Here is an 18,194-nt window from a genome sequence, read left to right as displayed (position 1 = left end):
ATAGGACACGCCCCAACCGTGAAGTGAACGGGAATTAGCGCTTCCCTCCAGCACGCGCCCCGCCTTAGTCCGCTTCTCCCTCCTCCCACGCCGTCCAGCCGGCCAACCAGCAGGCCGGACGCCGCTGGGGGAAGTGACGTCGATCTCTCCCTCCTCTCCTCCCACCCTCGCCCGTTGGGGCGGTGCGCTTCGCTGTTTAACCTTTGGACAGCCGCGCGCCTGGCTGGCGGCCGGCTGAAGCCTGGGCACCTTTTTTGTTTTTGTTTTTGTTTTTGTTTTTGAAATAATGACTTTCAAGGCGTAGAGCAGAACATTTAGCTCAAAAGCTATTAGGGGTTGAATCTTCCACCACTTTGATGCTAACTGCTGTATCGCTCCTTGAATGGCTGTGTCCTGCCCCCTTCCATCCTGTCTCAAGAAGCCCATTAAAAATAGGAGACTAAAAGGCAGTTGGGCAATTGATGCTTATATGCCATCCCGAGCTAAAGCTATAGGATAGGGATCTGGGGACTGAAGGTGGAGAAGGGGCAACAATAGGACAAGTTCAGCAAGGCCCAGTCTGGCTATGTTCACCCTGCAGAAGTGGGTCCTGGCCACAATTCAACTCCCAGTAGACCTTGAGTCCCAAGATAACCGGAGATTTGACTCCCAGTAGCCCTTGAGCTTCATTATACGCTCATTGTAATATATTAGTATGGCAAATAACATGCCCAGGGGTGCTGTGATAGTTCCTAGGCTGATATAAAGGTCAAAAAGTGGGCGGTGGCCAGATTCCTTGGGAATCCCAGCCTCTTCCCCAAAATAGTTGAAATAATCCTCCCACTTGTTAGCATATGAAGTTACTGAGCCCATAAAAACTAACACTCTCCCCTACCAACACACACACAACCCCCTCATGGCCGCATCTCTCCCTTCTGAGTGAGACAGACTGCACTCCCAGAGAGTGTGTGTACTTTTTTTTTAATGTGCATCTACTTTTACTTTGAGCTGAGCACCCAACCGCCACACCTCATGGCCTTTCTCCTGCCTTCTGAGACAGTCTACACTCTTGTCTATGGAGTATGTATCTCTCTAAATAAGTCTACCTTTACTTAACTGTGGCTCCGTCTTGAATTCTTTCCTGCGTGAAGCCAAGGACCCACATTTGGCGGGACGCGTCCCAGGGACTCAGCTAAGACCTGGGACACAGCCATCTTCTCACCCTACTTTTTCCTATATCACCTGCGTCTGGTAGTAGACGACACCCTTATTCAGGCTGAGAAACTTAACAAACCATGCTACTTTTTAAATTTACTACCCTAAGCACAAACTCTGTTTAGATTCTTATACTAGTTGAGCACGCAAAACCTGTTTCTTTGTCTTGTCAATTACTTATAAATTCATTGTTTCTTTGACTAAGAAATGTAAAAGCTCCCTGCTTTGGCAACTACTTAGGTTCCATTTCTATGAGCTCTCCAAGCACACTAATTAAAATTTGTTTCTTTTTCATCTATAATCTGTCTTTTGTCAATTTTATTATTACTCTAGTCTCAAGGACTGAAAAACGATAGAGTGGGAAATTCCCCCTCCCCGCCCATCATGACACATCTGATCCCATCATAAGAACCCCACCCTCATGAGGCAACTCCAAATACTATTACATTGGGGGGTAGAGCCTCGATATATGAATTTTAGGGGGATGCAATTCAGTCCATAGCAATAGGAAGAGAAAGGTTAGTTACTAGACCCAGTGTAATGTTGGGGAGGATCACTGGACAGGACCATGGTCTTTGTAGTAGGAATCCATGGGTGAGTCCAAATTGAGGCCTGACAGGGAAGTTGCTGGAGGGTTTAAAAATACCTTGACCTCTCTCCCCTCCTTTCTGATCTCCTTCCATTGACTGCACCCACCTGGAGCCAGAGGACAAGAAAGACCAGGAAATGCTGGCTGTGAGGGTCACGCACACAGATCAGGGCAGAGAGAGGGAATCTGGGAAGGCAGAGAACATTCAGCACAAATGTAATGTGAAAGAGAGAACTTCCAAAAATGTACAACTCATAGAGCATGGGACATATGCAAGGAGAAGTGTTAAATAATAATCTTCAGGAAAAAGGTAAAATCACAATTCGCATAGTTGCAATTGAACATGTGCTAAAAGAACGTATTTTACTCATTCGACAGAGAGTAGCAGACAGATGTTTAAATCTGTTCAAAGACAGAGTCAAAATAACACCTAAAGATTGAAATAAAATGAATGAAATTGTCGATGAATGAAATTGAACTTTCAAGAATGGAGTAAACTTCACTGCCAGTTGAGAAGCTTAATGCGTTGTACGGGGCAGACACACAACACTCCATCACAAAGAGAATTGGGTTTTAAAAGAACTGGCTTTCCCCATAATCCTAAATGTTCTGCTCTACGCCTTGAAAGTCATTATTTCAAAAACAAAAACAAAAACAAAAACAAAAACAAAAAAGGTGCCCAGGCTTCAGCCGGCCGCCAGCCAGGCGCGCGGCTGTCCAAAGGTTAAACAGCGAAGCGCACCGCCCCAACGGGCGAGGGTGGGAGGAGAGGAGGGAGAGATCGACGTCACTTCCCCCAGCGGCGTCCGGCCTGCTGGTTGGCCGGCTGGACGGCGTGGGAGGAGGGAGAAGCGGACTAAGGCGGGGCGCGTGCTGGAGGGAAGCGCTAATTCCCGTTCACTTCACGGTTGGGGCGTGTCCTATGTAGATATCTCAGCGCAGGGGCTGCTGGTTCGTCATCTGGTGCTTAAACACGATGCGATCTCCCGTGCTGTGGGAGCGAGTCCAGGGCCGTTGCTTGAAACTGCATGTGGCAGCTGTGCGGAAGGGTTAGGAAGGCTCGGGGAGCAAAGTGACCCTGTGTGTACAGTGTGAGGCGTATGAGGCTGTGGTGGGGCGGCGACAGCACAACTCATACTTACCTGGCAGGGGAGATACCATGATCACGAAGGTGGTTTTCCCAGGGCGAGGCTTATCCATTGCACTCCGGATGTGCTGACCCCTGCGATTTCCCCAAACGTGGGAAACTCGACTGCATAATTTGTGGTAGTGGGGGACTGCGTTCGCGCTTTCCCCTGATTTATATAGTTCTATAAGATCAGACTATGTGTTTTTGTTGGTTGAGGGTTGTTTGCTGGTGTTAAGACGTTATGAAAAACGTGTTAGAGTGTTTCCTTGCAGTTGTAGTGGAGTTAGGCCTCATTAAGCTGTTGAGGTTTTCCGTCGGCTGGTTGTGGAACTGTAAAGAAACTTGTCTGCGCGGTTTTCTGGCCGATTGGAGAACGTGCTTTAGGTGTTGGTTCATTAGGCCTGGTTCGTGTGTTTATTGATCGAGAGATAGCGGGAAGCTTTTTCCTGCGGGGTCTGCTTCGAGTGGCCCAGGTTGCTTGTACGTGTTAGCAGAAACAACGAGGCAAGGCTATGTTGCAGGTACTCACTGATTAGTGTGAGATAAAAACTGCCTGATAACTGGTCGGGTGAATTTTCGGATATATGCAGTTTTGGTTAGTTTGTGTTGGTTCAACTTTGATTGTGCTTGGCATTTGTATTCCTTTAGGGTTTAGAGAGTTTCTGAAGAGTTTTTAAAAAAGGTGTTCTAGAAGCACCTTGAAACTTTCCTGAAAACAGACTGCCATTAGCTAAAATCTTTGCTAGAATCTTGCAGGAACGTATTGGAGAAGTGAAACCCACAAGGTAAAGGAAAGTATGCTTTTAAACTCCCAATCTTAAAGAGGAGTGTTCTTATTGATTCTTTGTTAAGGAACTAAATACCTGAGGCTGGCCCAAGAGCAGAGAAGCTGTAGGAAGAGATCTGGCAGGAGCTCTAAATTGCTGGAGGCCTGCCTGTTACCTATCGGCAGATATAATACACGTGTGAGCAATAGCAACGCTCGTGGCCTTCCCTGCCCTTCCCAGGGTCCAATAGAATGTCTTCCTACGGCCTGAGCTAACCCAGAATGCAGGAGGGAAATTCTGGGAAATGTACTTCCAGCTTAGCTAAACTGACACAGAGCCACCACAATCTACCTCTTGTAGACTTGGCGCGCGCGCACACACACACACACACACACACACACACACACACACACCCCTCTTCCTCCCCTTCCTCCTCCTTTTGAAACCATTTTTAACTTAAAGACAAAAGCAAAATCATGTTTATCTTAAACAATGAAAAACATGACAACCCCTCTCCAGAAGAAGTCTCTTATTTGTCTTTAGTTTTCTCTCTTCGGAGTGATATTTATTTCTACCTTTGATATCCTGTAACCTAAATACTGAGATTAAATTTTACTATCAACACATTTTTTGTTAGCTGATAGTGGGATGAAAGAGAAGAGAAAAATATTGGTTGAGACACATAAAGCTGTTTGTATCATAATAAGGAAGAAATTTTGTGACTATTACAGTCTTCATTTTTGCAACTGTCACTGGTATTTATAACTCTCTTCTTTACTACTATCAAAAAATAAAATTCAGCTAAGTAAATTCGAAGAGCTAACTGACTTTATTCAATGATTTAGGGACTGCTGTCATATCAGGGGCTGAACTGTTTGCTGTTGACTGTGTGGGCACTCACTAATGGCTGTAGCCAGATGAGCCATGGCGAGTGGAACCCATGTTGCTGAAACCACGCATAATCTGCATCTTTGCTTTAAAGTCTGCTAAATCCAACATCTGAGACATCTTGGAGTTTTCTTTTGACTGCTTTTTTCTCTTTTTTAAAATATGTATCGAATGGGTCACATTTTTCTGTTTCTTTGCCTGTCTAGTATTTTTTATTGTGTATCAGATATTTTGAATGATACATTATAGAGACTCTGAATTCAGATACCTTCCTCCTAAGAGTATCAACTTTTGTTCTAGTAAGCACTTTGATTACTGGCAGATGCACTTGAACTTGTCTAGGACTGGATTTATAGTTTGTTTAAGTAGTTTTGTAAAAAGTCCAAGGTGTTTACCAAAGCCCTCTGGTGTGACTCAACCTCCAAACCCCCCTTCTCCTCTGCTCATCTTGTCAGGGTTTGGTTTTATCCTTTGTTAGGCAGGGTCAAGAGTAGGCCTCACAATAGGGCGTGGTCTTTACTCATAAAATAGCCTTTCTGGAGTATTAACTGAATGCTCAGGGTGGTAAAGAACTGTTAAGAAGGCCTGAATTCCAATGTTGCCAGCAGAGATCTCTAAGATCTCTGTTCTGTTTTCCATCCTGTAGCATCTGTTGTCTGGTAAACCTTGGGTATTAACTCTCCACACATGAGCCCAGCACTCAGCAAATGACTAGCAGAAGACCCAGTATGGACTTGTGAAAACTAGCCTCCCAACAGTCTTCTCCTTTCTGGTTCTCTGCTCTGCAGATACCAGCTGCTTTAGCTGCCCTCTGATCCATGCCTTAGCTCAGTGTGGACACCATGCTCTGCTGGGATTCCAGCTCGCTGTACGGCCATCAGGTCATTTCCACAATCCTCTTTCAGGAAATCAGTATGGCACTGCCTCTGTCCAGGGTCTATAACAGGTGCTTCACATACATTTGTTCATTTTCATTGTTTAAGGCAAGAAGACTAATCTGGTGGGATTACTATGCTATAGCTGTAAATGGAAGTTCTGAACTCGTCAGTGCCTTTAAAATTAAAGTTTGGATGACAGATTCCTAAATAATTCGAACACTGTTTTCTACACTTACAAATGACCTGGTACAGGGATTTTGTTTGGCATATAATAAGCTCAGAGCAAACATTTTTCCTTCCTCATTTTTCCAACATAGTTCTTAGTTTTCTTATACATGCTTTTACTTTATTAACAAGCACAAGTAAGGCTGATCTGGCCCGCTGGGTTCACTTTCAGCATGGTGACACCGCAGGAGATCTGGGCTGAGTATCCTGTTCTTTGGCCATATGCCAGCACTTTGAGTATGTGCCACCCCCAAAATATGCCATTTTGGCATAAGACTTATTTTGAGCTAAAGGCATTTGGAAAATTGCAGGTTCAGTAAGTGCACTTGACCTCCCTTCTTTCTGAAAGCAGGAAATAAAAGTCCATATGAAAAATGCTCTCCTTACACCAGGAGGAAAGAAACATTCTTGCCACCAAGAAAAATCTGCACAAACAGACCTTGTTAAAATAACTCGTTTCTTCCTTTAGTCTTCCCAAATATGTTGCTTTTCCAAAATCTCCGCTCTGTGTTCAACCTAGTATGTAAACACTTAGGCCTAATCACTTCTTTGGGTTTTCATTTTCCTGTTGGAGCTCCCATGTACAAGTAAAAATCTGTATGTTTTTCTCCTGTTAATCTGTTTCATGTCAACCAAATTCTTAGGCCCAGCTGGAGACCCTAAGAGGGCAGAGATGAAATTTTGCCTCCTCTACAGGCTCTCCTAGGACCACAAAAGAAAGAACAGCAAAGGGCATCTGTATGGGATCAGAACTGGTCTTGGTAGAGAGACCTTGGTAGACCTATTAGAAAATGCCAGAATTCCCAGAATCAGAAGGATGGAAGGGTGAGAGGCTGCCTTGAAAGATGGAGGTTGCTAGGGGAGGCCCAGAGAGACAAGCTGTCATATAACTGGGGACCAGTGAATAAGTTTCTCCTTTGAATCCATTACTTTCTTCCCTTTTCCTCTTCCTCCTCCCAGTTCTGTCGCTCTTTCCTCTGACTCTTCCTTCCCATTCTCTTCCCAGCCCGTGTTGAGTCTGCACACAGAGCCTGGGCGCCTGGTCACACTGGTGTCTTTCTCCCCTTGTTCAGATTTTTAACCTTTCTTTTACCAATAACTGCTTTAGTGATCTGCTGAGACCTATGCACCCTTCTCAGAATGACTTTGTATGCGTTGAACAGGACATTTTAAATTACCAAGGAAATCAATTACTTTCAAATACAATTGTCTTTGTGAGGCTTCCAACAGTCTGATAGAATGAGCGGGAAGGCTGAGCTTACACAATCAACCTCCCATGCCTCAACCCAAGACGACCCTAGAGTTGGGTGGTGAAAAATAACAGATCTTGGGTTCCTCTGGTTTCGAGAGAAATTAAAACGGCTGGACATCTTTATTCTTTAACTCCAAAGTAGTGATTTCTGGGAGTTCCAAGGGGAGGGACCGCGCGCCCCCTCGTGGCCACAGCGGGGAGCGGTACAGCCCGGCAGCCGAGGGTACTACTAACTACCAAGAAAACCAAATAAAGCGCCCTGGACGCTGGGCGATGCTCAAAACCTTGAAATAGAAGCCGTGCGCCCCACAAACTGAGCTAGCAGGATGACGAAACACCGTGAGCTTCTCTTCTTCCTCCCAGCTTGGGATCAGTTGCCCAAATGTAAAATATCTGCGCCAAGACCGAAGGCTACCTCGGCGAGTTGCTGATGAAGGAAAAGGTTTGTAGAGAGTTTAATGGATTTCCTCCGGCCCAGGGCTCGTCGGCACTGTCACGGACCAGTCCTACTTCTGAGTTCAAGGAGGACCCGGAGTAGTGGCTAGAAACTGCTGCGCAGAGGGGAAGTCAGACAGAGGGAGCATCAACCGTACGCAATCATGATCCGCGCAGTGCCGACAAAGAGGGGGGACGGGGAGGGAAATCAAAGTTACCAACGAAAGTAAGCATTTTCCGTTTTCGTTTGACCTTTTTCTTCAGTAGCCAGAGCGCTCGCTCGCTCTCTCCCTGCCCCTCACAGGGCTGCCCGCCCCCTCACCTCCCCTCGCTTTCTTCTCTTCTTCAGCGTTCCCAGTTCAGCCTCCTAGGACGGGCGACTGAGGCTGCATCGCTGTGCAGGGTTGGGAGCTCAGTTCCATCCCAGTGCGCGCGTGTCCAAAGTCGGGACTTTGCCTTCTTCCCAATCAGCTCCGGGAATAAAAGCGTGCCTGGCTTGGAGACTTTTCCCGTCTTCTCAGTCCGGAGTTCCTCGTAGGCGTTAAAGCTTAAAAGCGCGCACTGGAATTCTTGGTTGCCCTAGGACCCTGCGGCAGAATGCATCTTTCACCCGACATTTGTTGAGTGCTCACTCGGTGCAAGGCCCTACCCCAGAGGACAGGCTGCATCGCGAGCAATTCCCGGGTCCTGCGGGTTGGAGGCCACATCTAGGGGCAGAGAGCATGGGCAGCGCAGTGGGGGCGCAGCGCGCCGCAGGGCCTGTGGGGCCTCGCCGTGAGCGCCGCGGGGGAAGCGGAGCTGGGGATGGGGAAGTGGCTGCGGGCATCGCCAGGAGCTGGGCGGCTGCTGAGGCGGGGCGGAGCAGGTGGGAAGGCTGTGGACAGTCGCCCAAGCTGACTCCCAGACGTTCTATCAATGTCCAAATGTGCCCAACGACACCAGCTCTTGGCCTCAGTGTCTCCCGCGCAAACCCTCAGTTTCCGGGAGTACGAGAATCTGAAGGTGTCCACAGCCAGAGACTGAAAATCAATTCTGGGATCAGGAAATGAGTTTTGAGGAGAGAGTTTTCATGTCTCTGTGGCGCAATCGGTTAGCGCGTTCGGCTGTTAACCGAAAGGTTGGTGGTTCGAGCCCACCCAGGGACGTCGTGTTTTACTTCATCAAAGTCCTCTACGTTATCTGTTAGTCACCTCTCACAGTTCTGGAGAATACAAAGTCCAAGATCAAGGTGCTGACAGATTCAGTTCTTGGTGAGGGCCTTCTTTCTGGTTTGCAGAAGACCTCCTTCTCGCTGTATCCTCTGTATCCATGGCAGAGAAAGGAAACTCTGGCGTCTCCTCTGTTTTCATAAGAACACTAACCCCTTCATGGGGGCTTCACCTGCAGGAACTCATCTAAGCCTAATTACCTCCCAAAGGCTCCCCCTCCTAACACCATTGCACTGGGGAGTTAGGGCTTCAACATGTGAATTTGAGAGGAACACATTCAGTGAGTAACAGGTGGTAGCAGAGACATTCCTCAAGCGTCTAAAATGCCTGCACAGCGACCAGCTACACAGAGCTCGGAACAGCCACGTGAAGGTGACAGAGGACTCGTCCTGCAGTTCTTTCCCCTCTTCCCCCTGGAGGGATTATGCGTTTGTGTGTGTGTGAATAGAAAAATCAAGGGCTTATAGAAAGGCACATGTATTGAGTAAATTCTAACCTCTCCTGCTCAAGCTCCCAGTTCCCAAAGGCCAAACAAATACTAACAATTTTATTTTAATAAAATAAAACAATTTTATTTTTTAATGTAGTCAACAAGCCTGACTTTATTACCTTTATACCAAAGGAGTCACCTATTTAGTAAGTATATATTAAGAACTATTACTTCAGACAAGCCAGGTTATATTCACCTGCTGTAACTCAGTCTTGACTATAGAATGCTGAAGCCACAGGGCAGGCCATTAACCCACAATCGCAGCCTTTCCTCTGAGAGCTTGGGTAACAATCTCTATGAACTTCTTAAAGCATCATGATCCAGAGGTTCCACAGATTTTCTTTTTTTTTTCTTCCCTTGTCTGCTTGTCTGTTCTGAGCTAGAAGCTCGCATATATTAATCCAAAAAGCTAAAACAAAATGAAAAGAAAAAAAATCAAACCCCCCTGCATTTTGAAATGCCAATCATATTACCAGTATTTTTGTGGAAAGAGATCCCAACTATGATATGAAAAAACAGCTACAGAACTTTGTTTTAATGAAGTTGGAAAGCTCTGACAAGAAAATAATGTTCTGGCAAACAAAGATTGGAGGAAAATTTAACCTTCGGGAAAAAAGAAAAACAAAACCTAGAAAAAATTAACCTATAACGATCAGAGGGAAAGACTGAACCAAACGTATACATACATACATACATACATACATATCTTCAGTTCAGATATCATACAGGTCTAAAGACAACAAACAAATATTCTCAAATAAATGAAAGAATTCAGGAAATACAAAACTTTTTTTTTTTTTTTGAAAAACCTATCTCACCAAAATGCAGCTAACGAGGAGATGATTTCACCATTAAAATCTCAGGAATGAGAGAACTGTACAACACAAAGCATGAACCCTAATGTAAACTATGGACTTTAGTTAGTAAAATGAATCAATATTGGTTCATCAGTTGTAAGAAATGTACCACACCCGTGCAAGATGTAATAAGAGGGGGAGCAGTGCTGGGGGAGGGGAGGGAGTGTATGGGAACTCTCTGTACCATGTCCTGTTTCAGTTTTTCTGTAAACCTAAAACTGCTCTAATAAATAAATTCTATTGATTTATTTTTTAATCTCAAGAACGAAAAGACCATATTTGCTGGGTATTCTGCACTTGTCCTTCCAGATACAGTCTCACCATTATCCGACCTATCATGTGCCCAAGAAAGTTAATCTTTATGAACTGCACAAAAGGGTTCCTCTGCCCACTGGCTTCCTATTGGCTGCAGCCAAAGAGATGCACTGACTGGGAACGGGAGGCTGAGAGGAGTATGAGATACGAGGTCAGGGCGAGTTGCAGCCTTAGTTACAACTGTCACTTTCCAAGGTTCCAGGAGCAGCTCTCTCGCCTTGCCCAAGTAATTGCACAGTCCAAGTGATCTCTCCACTCTCACTAGCCCTGGGCTCAGTGGCTACATTCTCCTCTTAGAGCCCAGAAATCCTGAGTTGGGAGATCCCGCAAAACCCCCTCAATCCTCAGCAGATCTGGGCTTCAGAGAGCCTTAGGGAATGTGCCACAGAATTATCTGGGAGCTCATTGTATCTCTGCTCAGCTCATTAGCAGGAGAATAATTACATATTTCTTCCTTCAAAAATACCCCTAATAAAATGTTTACAGTCTTGTAGGTAGAATTCTTTCTAAGCATGACATAAAACTCAAAATGCCCAAAGGAAAAGATTAATACATTTAACCACATTAAAAGTTTAAGAATTTGCTTAGCTGAAAAAACAAAACAAAACAAAAACACTCAGCATCAGGCAAAGCCAAGGCCTGGGCGATTCAGCCCATAAAGATATAACAAGCCAGTTTAGACTCAGAAGGTTTCTTACTTACACAGACAACACAAGGAAGAGCAGCTGAAGGGACAGATGTCCCGGGTGCCATCCCACACATGCAGAGGGATGACCCTGAAACCAAGGGGTCAGTGACTGCAGTGCAAGTTGTGGGACACCCTGTTATTGAGAAGCCAGTTCTAGACTGCAGCTAAGTGGTCTTACAGCCTGCAGCTCTATCCCCGGGAGGGGTGAGGAGGAGCAGAATGCCTCATACGTCATTAGAACCTGGAAGGCAATGGGAAACTGTCCCAGAGTAGATAGGGAGGAGAATGGAGATGGGCCTCCTGGACACTCTTCACAAGCCACCCACCCTCTCCTGTTGTGCGGCAGTCACACAGGGCTCTGCCTGGGGTTAAGATTCAGAACAGTTTCAGTTCAAGTCTTTGCCTGTGTCGCCTACTTACAAGGCCATCCAGGTGCCACAGCAGAGCCACACCCCCACAAAATTCAAAAGACAACAAACTGGTAGAATCCTTGAAAAACTACAACATACAAAAAGCATATTTTATTTAGTATTTATTTTTAGCCAGCTTAAATATGCACATGGGTTAGAGAGTCAAACGCTCTTACAGACCCTGTAATAAAAACCAACAGTTACCTGAAACCCTCCCCCAATTCCTGCTCCCTAGAAGTAACAACATTTAAACTCTTTTAATTAGCAATTGGTTATTTACCTCTTTCTCTGTAAACAAATATTGTTAATTCCTAATTCTCGGGTTATTACACTTTTAAAAAGATCTGTCTTTTACACATTCCGCCTCCAATTACTACTAAACACACGTACACACACATTTTCCATTCCTCTGTTTTCTCAATTGTGATGGTTAATTTCATGCGTCAACCTGATTAGGCTGTGTACACAGATTTTTGGTCAAACATCTGTCTAGCTGTTCCTGTGAAGGTATTTTTGATGAGCTTAACATTTAAATCAGTAGGGGTGGGTGGGTAATAGCTCAGGGGTAGAGGCATGCATGCTCTAGGCCCTGCATTCAATCCCCAGTATCTCCATTAAAAATTAAATCAGTAGACTTGGAGTAAAGCAGATTACCTTCCGTAATGTGGGTGGGCTCCATCCAATCCATTGACGGTCTTAAGAGAAAAAGACCAAGGTCCCCAGAGGAAGAGGGAATTCTGCCTCCAGACTCTGCTTTCAGATTAGAGTTACAACATCAATTCTTCCCTGCGTCTGCAGCCTGTTGGCCTAACCTGAAGATTCTGGGTTTACCAGCCTCCACAATCACATGAGCCAATTCTTTATAATAAATCTCTGCATACATATGTGTGTATCTTCTATTGGTTTTGTTTCTCTGGAGAACCCTAATACATCAATATACTTATATCATAATTTTGATGAGATCAATTATCATTATTTTTAATATACAAACTATTAATAGAGATCACTTTTTGAATATATATATTTCCCTTGGCAATAATAAGTTATCTGACTTTTCCATTTGCTTAATTTTCCATGCTTTTATTACTGAATTATAAACAATTCTATAAATCTCCCCTCAAGTGCTTCTTCATTCTTTTTTACAGCTAGCTGAACTGTCTGTAATCATATGGTTGTATTATAATTTATTTAGTCATTCCTAAAACTGATAGACATTTAGAGTTTCCAATCTTTGCTCAACAACAACAACAAAAATGCTCCATGAATAACTTTGCACATGCTTAATTTCACACATATGTAGGTATATTCTTACACCTTATATGTTGAATAAACCTGATACCTTATATGTAGGATACTTTATACCATCTGCCTTGTATGTAGGATAACCTTCTAAATGTGGGTTGCTGAAGTTTATTTAAATTTTTTATAGTTATTGTTAAAAAAGCACCCTAGAGAACTCGTATCAATTTAACAATACCTCGTACCTCTCATTAACAATATTTATTAACTCTCCAAAATATTAAACTTTTTAAAAATTTACCATTTCTTATAGCTGAAAAATGTTATTTCAACTTAGTTTTAAATTGTATTGTTTTCATTAATAACAATGTTTAATGTTAAATACTTTCTCTTATGGACAAGAGTGTTATGTTTTCTATTGTTTCTATGTTTGCTGTTTTTATTGTGTTGTTGGTTTATTTCTCATTGGCTTATAATTCTGTAAATATTAGGGAAATTAGCCTTTTGTATATGGTGTGTGGTCTAAGAAAGGAGACGTTGAGTACGGTGTGGTGAAGTTGGTGCGGCCACAGGAAGGGAAGAGACTGGGAAGAGATGTTTATTATATGCACAGGTCCCAGAGAGGAGGTCACCACAGGAGAACGCAGGGCCACGCATGAGTCCCACTGTTTCCGAATCTTGGCCTCTGTGCCGCGACACCAAATTGAAATCTGAAAGACAGAGTTTTCGGTGAAGCAGAAAAGAACAGTTTAATTTTTTGCCGGCAAAGCGGGTCCCAGCAGGCTAATGCCTCAAGCCTGCAAGCCCAATCTGGGGAGGGGTAGCAGGCAGCTGTACAGCGAGGGTCCAAGGAGCAGAGCTTCTGTGAACATGCACTGGCGTCAAGAAAATCTGGGGACAGGGCCTCCTGTTTCTGTGGTTATCAGATCATGTCCTCCTCCTCCAATGGGCCTCGGTCTGGTACTTGTCTTCTGTACCAGGAATTAATGAGTCATATCTCCAGACACTTCTGCGCCTGAAACAAAGTGTGATTAAGGGGAAGGGTGAGTGCTCTAAGGGAGAACTACAGCAGAGGATCTGGGGGAGGGGTCTGTCCCAGGAAGACCACTCGCAGCATGTTCAACTGAACAGGTGGAGAGCAGTGAGAGCCACAACCTGTGGGCTGAAGCCTTAACTGGGGTCCTGAGTGGCATCTAAGGAAAACAAACCAAGGTGGGGAAAGAGAGGAAGGGAAGAGGGAGGAGGGAGAGGGAAGAAAAAGAGGAGGAGGAGGGGAAAGTTAGAGTCAGGCGTTAGGTTGCTTATCAAGGAGTTTCAGCTGTTTTTGAGTGTGAGGTCACAATTAGGGCAGTGCACCAAAAGCCTGTGCCAAAGCATGAACTCAATATGGAGGATTTTTGACACAGTGTGAGTTGCAAATATTTCCCCAAATTTGTGATTTGTCTTTGAACTTTGCTCATGCAGATTCCATTTGATTTATATAGTCAAATTCATCAATATTTTCTCTCAGGACTTCTGAGTTTGTGTCATAGTTAGAACAGCTTTTTACACACACACACACACACACACACACACACACCCCAAGATAATAAAATAATTGTTTCATGTTTCTACAAGAACTTGTATCTTTCTTTTCATTACTATTTAAATCTTTGTTCAATTTGGTATTTACCCTTATGTAAAGAGTACTATTCATTGACCATTATTTTTTCCCAGCTATCTTGTTATTAAAAAACTGTTCATTAGAATTATTGATTTGAATCTCTCTTTCTAATATATTACTTTCATTATGTATTTTGGTCTATTTCCAGACTCTATGCTGTCCCATTGATTGCTGTCTATTCATACATGATATTTTACTGTTTTAATTATTATAACTTATGGCATTTTTGTATTTCAGAGTTAATCTTTCTTTAGTATTCTTAAAAAAGAATTTCTCTTAATATTATTGCTTATTCTCCCATTTAAACCTTAGAATTATATTGTCCAGTTTGAATAAAAAAAGAATCTTTAAAAATATTTTTGTGAAAACTGTGTTAAATTCAGACACCAGGTTAAGGAGAGACTACCTTTATGACGCTGTGTCTCCTATCCAAGAACATGATACCTCCTGGTTGATAGAAAAGGAAGCTGCCCTAATGCAGTGGTTCCTGAGCCCAAGCATTTACCCAAATCACCTGGAGAGCTTAAGTCTGACTGTTGGGCTCACCTCCGGAGTTTCTGACTCAGTAGATCTGAGGTGCAGCTTGAGAATTTGCATTTCTCAAGTTCTCAGGTGACCCTGATGATGTCTGTCCTGGCACCACACCTTAAGAATAATTGGCTGGTGGATTGATCATCTTGAAGATGGTTGGCGGGATACATAAAGGAGACTAAAGCGTATTTACAAACTTAAAAAAAAAAAAAGTAGAATTGGTAAGTGATCTTGAGCGAGAGGAGGGAAAGATCTGCATGAGGAGTTAAAAAGGAAAGTCCACGTTGTGGTGGAGAAGCCTGTTGACTGGTGCCAAACTTGGCTTCCACTCACCTTGCAAACCAACTTAACTCACCCCACCCATCCCAATACTGAATAGATTTAGCAGGAACAAATGTAAGGAAAACAACTCAGGCTTCCAGGGTAAAACAAAGTTCTCCGGTAGATCAATAACTAACTCAAAACGCGCCGGCGCAGCGCTCCTGAGAGACCGCCCGTACCGGTGCGATGACACTGCCGCGCAAACTCCCCACTGCGGGCTCCCGGCCTTGGTCCTTGTTTCCCGCTTACCTTACCCTACTTCCGCTTCCCTTTGCTCTTCCGCGTCCCTCCTCCGCCTGCCCAGCTCTTTTTCCAGGTCCCTCTCCTCTGTTTCGCTTAGAGGCCTTCCTAAACGAGTTGTATTCTACAGCACTTTGTGGCTGAAGAACATTTCAAAACCTGAAAAGCAAAAGTATGCTCCTTAGCACCTAGTGGAGGACATTTTAACTAGCTAAGAAAGCACTTCAAAACCTCATCCATAATTACCCATCGAAGAGAATGAAAAGTGTTCCATCTGGTCCTGTCCTAAGGCGTCTTATCGGTGGAGCAGAGTCTGGGCAGGTCGGAGCGGGGAGCCCCCGCGGGTCCTGGATTCAGCCCGCGGAGAAGCCCGGGTCCGGGTGGCAGTGGGTCAGGGATCCCTGGTCTCAACAACTTGAGATGCTGGAATCGGTAGCCCGGATTCCTCTTTTTTGCTGAATTTGGGGCGAATGGAGGCGATTTCTGGAATAATTCACCGAAGTTTAAAACAACAGTGGCTTCAATGGCTATTCAGAAGCTATTAAGTTGGTAGCTTAATACAGAAGATTCAATGAAAACGGATAGAGGGAGGAAAACACAAACCGCCCAACGTGGGGCTCGAACCCACGACCCTGAGATTAAGAGTCTCATGCTCTACCGACTGAGCTAGCCGGGCGCCTGCAACAACTCTCTTCCTACACAAATACAATTTCTTCCAACGGACAGTGTACAAGACCTAGTTACCAACTGGTAAGTTTGAAAGAATTCTCGGGGTTTAGGATCTTGTGAAAACAACAGCAGTCTTTTACCACGGAAGAACTCGAGACTCCGAGAGTGATGGGACTCCGCAGGGCCAGGTGGGATTGTAGAGGACATATAAGATTCACGAGTCCTGAAACCTCGACGTGTCCACATAGTCCTTCTGTACAGGAGAACCCGGTTTCTGGGGCCCAGAATCCTGAAGAGGAGGCGGAAAAAACGCGAGGGAACGGGGATGAGAGTCGCAAACAGCCGCGGGAAGTAGGAGGGGCGCCGGGACTTGGGCTCCTGGGACGTTGGGGCTGGGCTTCCTTCTTGCTTCGAAACCTTTTCTCCCCTAAACCTTGACGACCAGGGAGTGGGGCTGAGGAACTGCATCCCTTGGAAAGTAGGTCCAATTCACTATTCATTTGGAGCACGATTTAGCTTTTAAATACTAAAATTTTGTGTGACCAAATTAGAAGACCATATTTATCATACGTAAAGGCCCCACTGAGATTTAAACTCGGGTGGGATTCAGAGCCTCAGGCGGAAGCGCTCTCGGATTAACTCCACTCTCCTGAGCGTTCACTTCTCCAGCCCCTGGAAAAGGCATTGACTTCTGGAGTCGTCAGCAAAGGGCTCCCTCCTCTGCGCAGGTGAAGCCCTTGGTCGCAGCTCCGAGGCGCTTCATACCGCTCTGTAGCGTCTCTGCCAGGAATGGTTAGAGTCGCATAGGTCGTCAAGCCTCCGAGTGACCTGAGTGGAGATAATTATTCTGCATTTCTGTGATGCAGCCTTGAGGAAAAGCAGAGTTGCAAGCTCTTTTAATTTTAAAAAAGATTATGAAAATACAAACTTATGAATAAAAATGTAAACCCCCAAGGCAAGGCATAACTACGTGCCGTGACTCGGATTCGAACCGAGGTTGCTGCGGCCACAACGCAGAGTACTAACCACTATACGATCACGGCGCGCCACCCGAGAGGCGGCGCACTGCAGCTGGATTTAATATCTTTTGAAGCAGGGATGTCTACCTCGTGCTGCGGCTTTCTTTGCCTGGTTTACGTGATTCGCATAGGTTAAAATGCCGAACATTTCCTCTCCACAATCTCGAAGCCCTGACACCTGGATCTGGGTCTCAGAATTCCGTGCATGGTGCCAGTGCCAGCATCGACCCCTCCGCTGGACCACGGCACTCCCAGGTCCTGACTTGAGCGTCGCCTGCAGTCCGGGGACCGCATCCCCAGTCTCCCTCCTCTTGTCACTTCTCTTCAAAGAATCAAGCCGCCCTGCCTAGGCAGCCCCAGGGTATTTTCCTATTAGTTCTCCAACTTGTACCCTGGAATTGAGTTTTCTGCCCCCGGAATGGTGGAACCGTACGAGAAGCGGAACTGGTGAACTGGGAAAGGGCTTGAGGTTACCCTCTCCACACGCCCCCCTCCTTTTTTTTTTTTTTTTTTTTTTTTGCTTCCCTTGCTCTCTCTCAGGAACTCTTTGGGCGACTTCCTTATTTTGAGTTTTCTGTAAATCTGAGCTCCGCCCCTCCTCGCCCGAGTATTCAGAAAAATAAATCCGAGCAGCCTCCTGGATTTCACATAATCCTCAAAGACCCCAAAAGGATAATTACTGTAACCGGTGCGAAGCAAGCGGCCAAAGTCAGCACACGGGCTTCTCTTGGTGGGGTCCAGTTACAAGAAACATGGGGTTTCGCTCTCGGTACATACTCCTCGAGGGCTCGGGAGTCTCAGAACGAAAAGCTTTTGCCAGCTCCCCTACTAATGGTCTACTCAAAGTCTCGAGAAAAAAGAACATATCAATGCGTTGGCCGGGAATCGAACCCGGGTCAACTGCTTGGAAGGCAGCTATGCTCACCACTATACCACCAACGCCTGCAGCAAACAAATTCCGGATGCTTACTTATGACTAGTTTTTCAGGTTTTGGTCTTACACTTTCTTGCAGATTTTGGGATTTATGTTGAAACTTCAACACAAAACCAAAGGATGAAGAGGAAAAGAAGGTCTTTAGGATTTCTCCTATGATCCTATTGAAAATTCCGTGGTAGTTTCTTACTATCTCAGAGGTTTAAGGAAAGTCAATTCTACTTCATCTACTGCCGTTTAAAAGGGGCCTCTG

The 18,194-nt window shown here is 44.9% G+C and overlaps 1 long non-coding RNA gene and 5 other non-coding genes across 9 annotated transcripts; 2 read left to right on the top strand and 4 right to left on the bottom strand.

Annotated features, from left to right (window-relative positions):
* Positions 1–2,917: 2,917 nt before the first annotated feature.
* Positions 2,918–3,081, top strand: LOC123612218 (U1 spliceosomal RNA). The gene has a single exon (XR_006719430.1). It is a non-coding gene; the product is annotated as a U1 spliceosomal RNA (small nuclear RNA).
* A 5,347-nt stretch (positions 3,082–8,428) lies between these two features.
* On the top strand, positions 8,429–8,502 carry TRNAN-GUU (transfer RNA asparagine (anticodon GUU)). The gene has a single exon. It is a non-coding gene; the product is annotated as a tRNA-Asn (tRNA).
* A 2,495-nt stretch (positions 8,503–10,997) lies between these two features.
* Positions 10,998–16,846, bottom strand: LOC123612209 (uncharacterized). 4 transcript variants are annotated; one of them, XR_012501265.1, is made up of 4 exons: positions 16,129–16,846; positions 15,566–15,802; positions 14,774–15,478; positions 10,998–13,274 (listed from the first exon to the last, which is right to left on the bottom strand). It is a non-coding gene; the product is annotated as an uncharacterized LOC123612209 (long non-coding RNA). The 4 variants fall into 4 exon arrangements; XR_006719418.2 differs by having other exon boundaries at positions 10,998–14,954; positions 15,329–15,478; positions 16,129–16,844; XR_006719417.2 differs by having other exon boundaries at positions 15,329–15,478; positions 16,129–16,842.
* TRNAK-CUU (transfer RNA lysine (anticodon CUU)) lies at positions 15,923–15,995 on the bottom strand. Its single transcript has one exon. It is a non-coding gene; the product is annotated as a tRNA-Lys (tRNA).
* A 113-nt stretch (positions 16,847–16,959) lies between the features above and the next one.
* TRNAH-GUG (transfer RNA histidin (anticodon GUG)) lies at positions 16,960–17,031 on the bottom strand. Its single transcript has one exon. It is a non-coding gene; the product is annotated as a tRNA-His (tRNA).
* An 846-nt stretch (positions 17,032–17,877) lies between these two features.
* Positions 17,878–17,949, bottom strand: TRNAG-UCC (transfer RNA glycine (anticodon UCC)). The gene has a single exon. It is a non-coding gene; the product is annotated as a tRNA-Gly (tRNA).
* Between the last annotated feature and the right edge of the window lie 245 nt (positions 17,950–18,194).

The sequence above is a fragment of the Camelus bactrianus genome, chromosome 21 (assembly GCF_048773025.1).
Source record: "Camelus bactrianus isolate YW-2024 breed Bactrian camel chromosome 21, ASM4877302v1, whole genome shotgun sequence".
NCBI classification, from domain to species: Eukaryota; Metazoa; Chordata; class Mammalia; order Artiodactyla; family Camelidae; genus Camelus; species Camelus bactrianus.
This window is presented reverse-complemented; position numbering and strand designations above follow the sequence as displayed.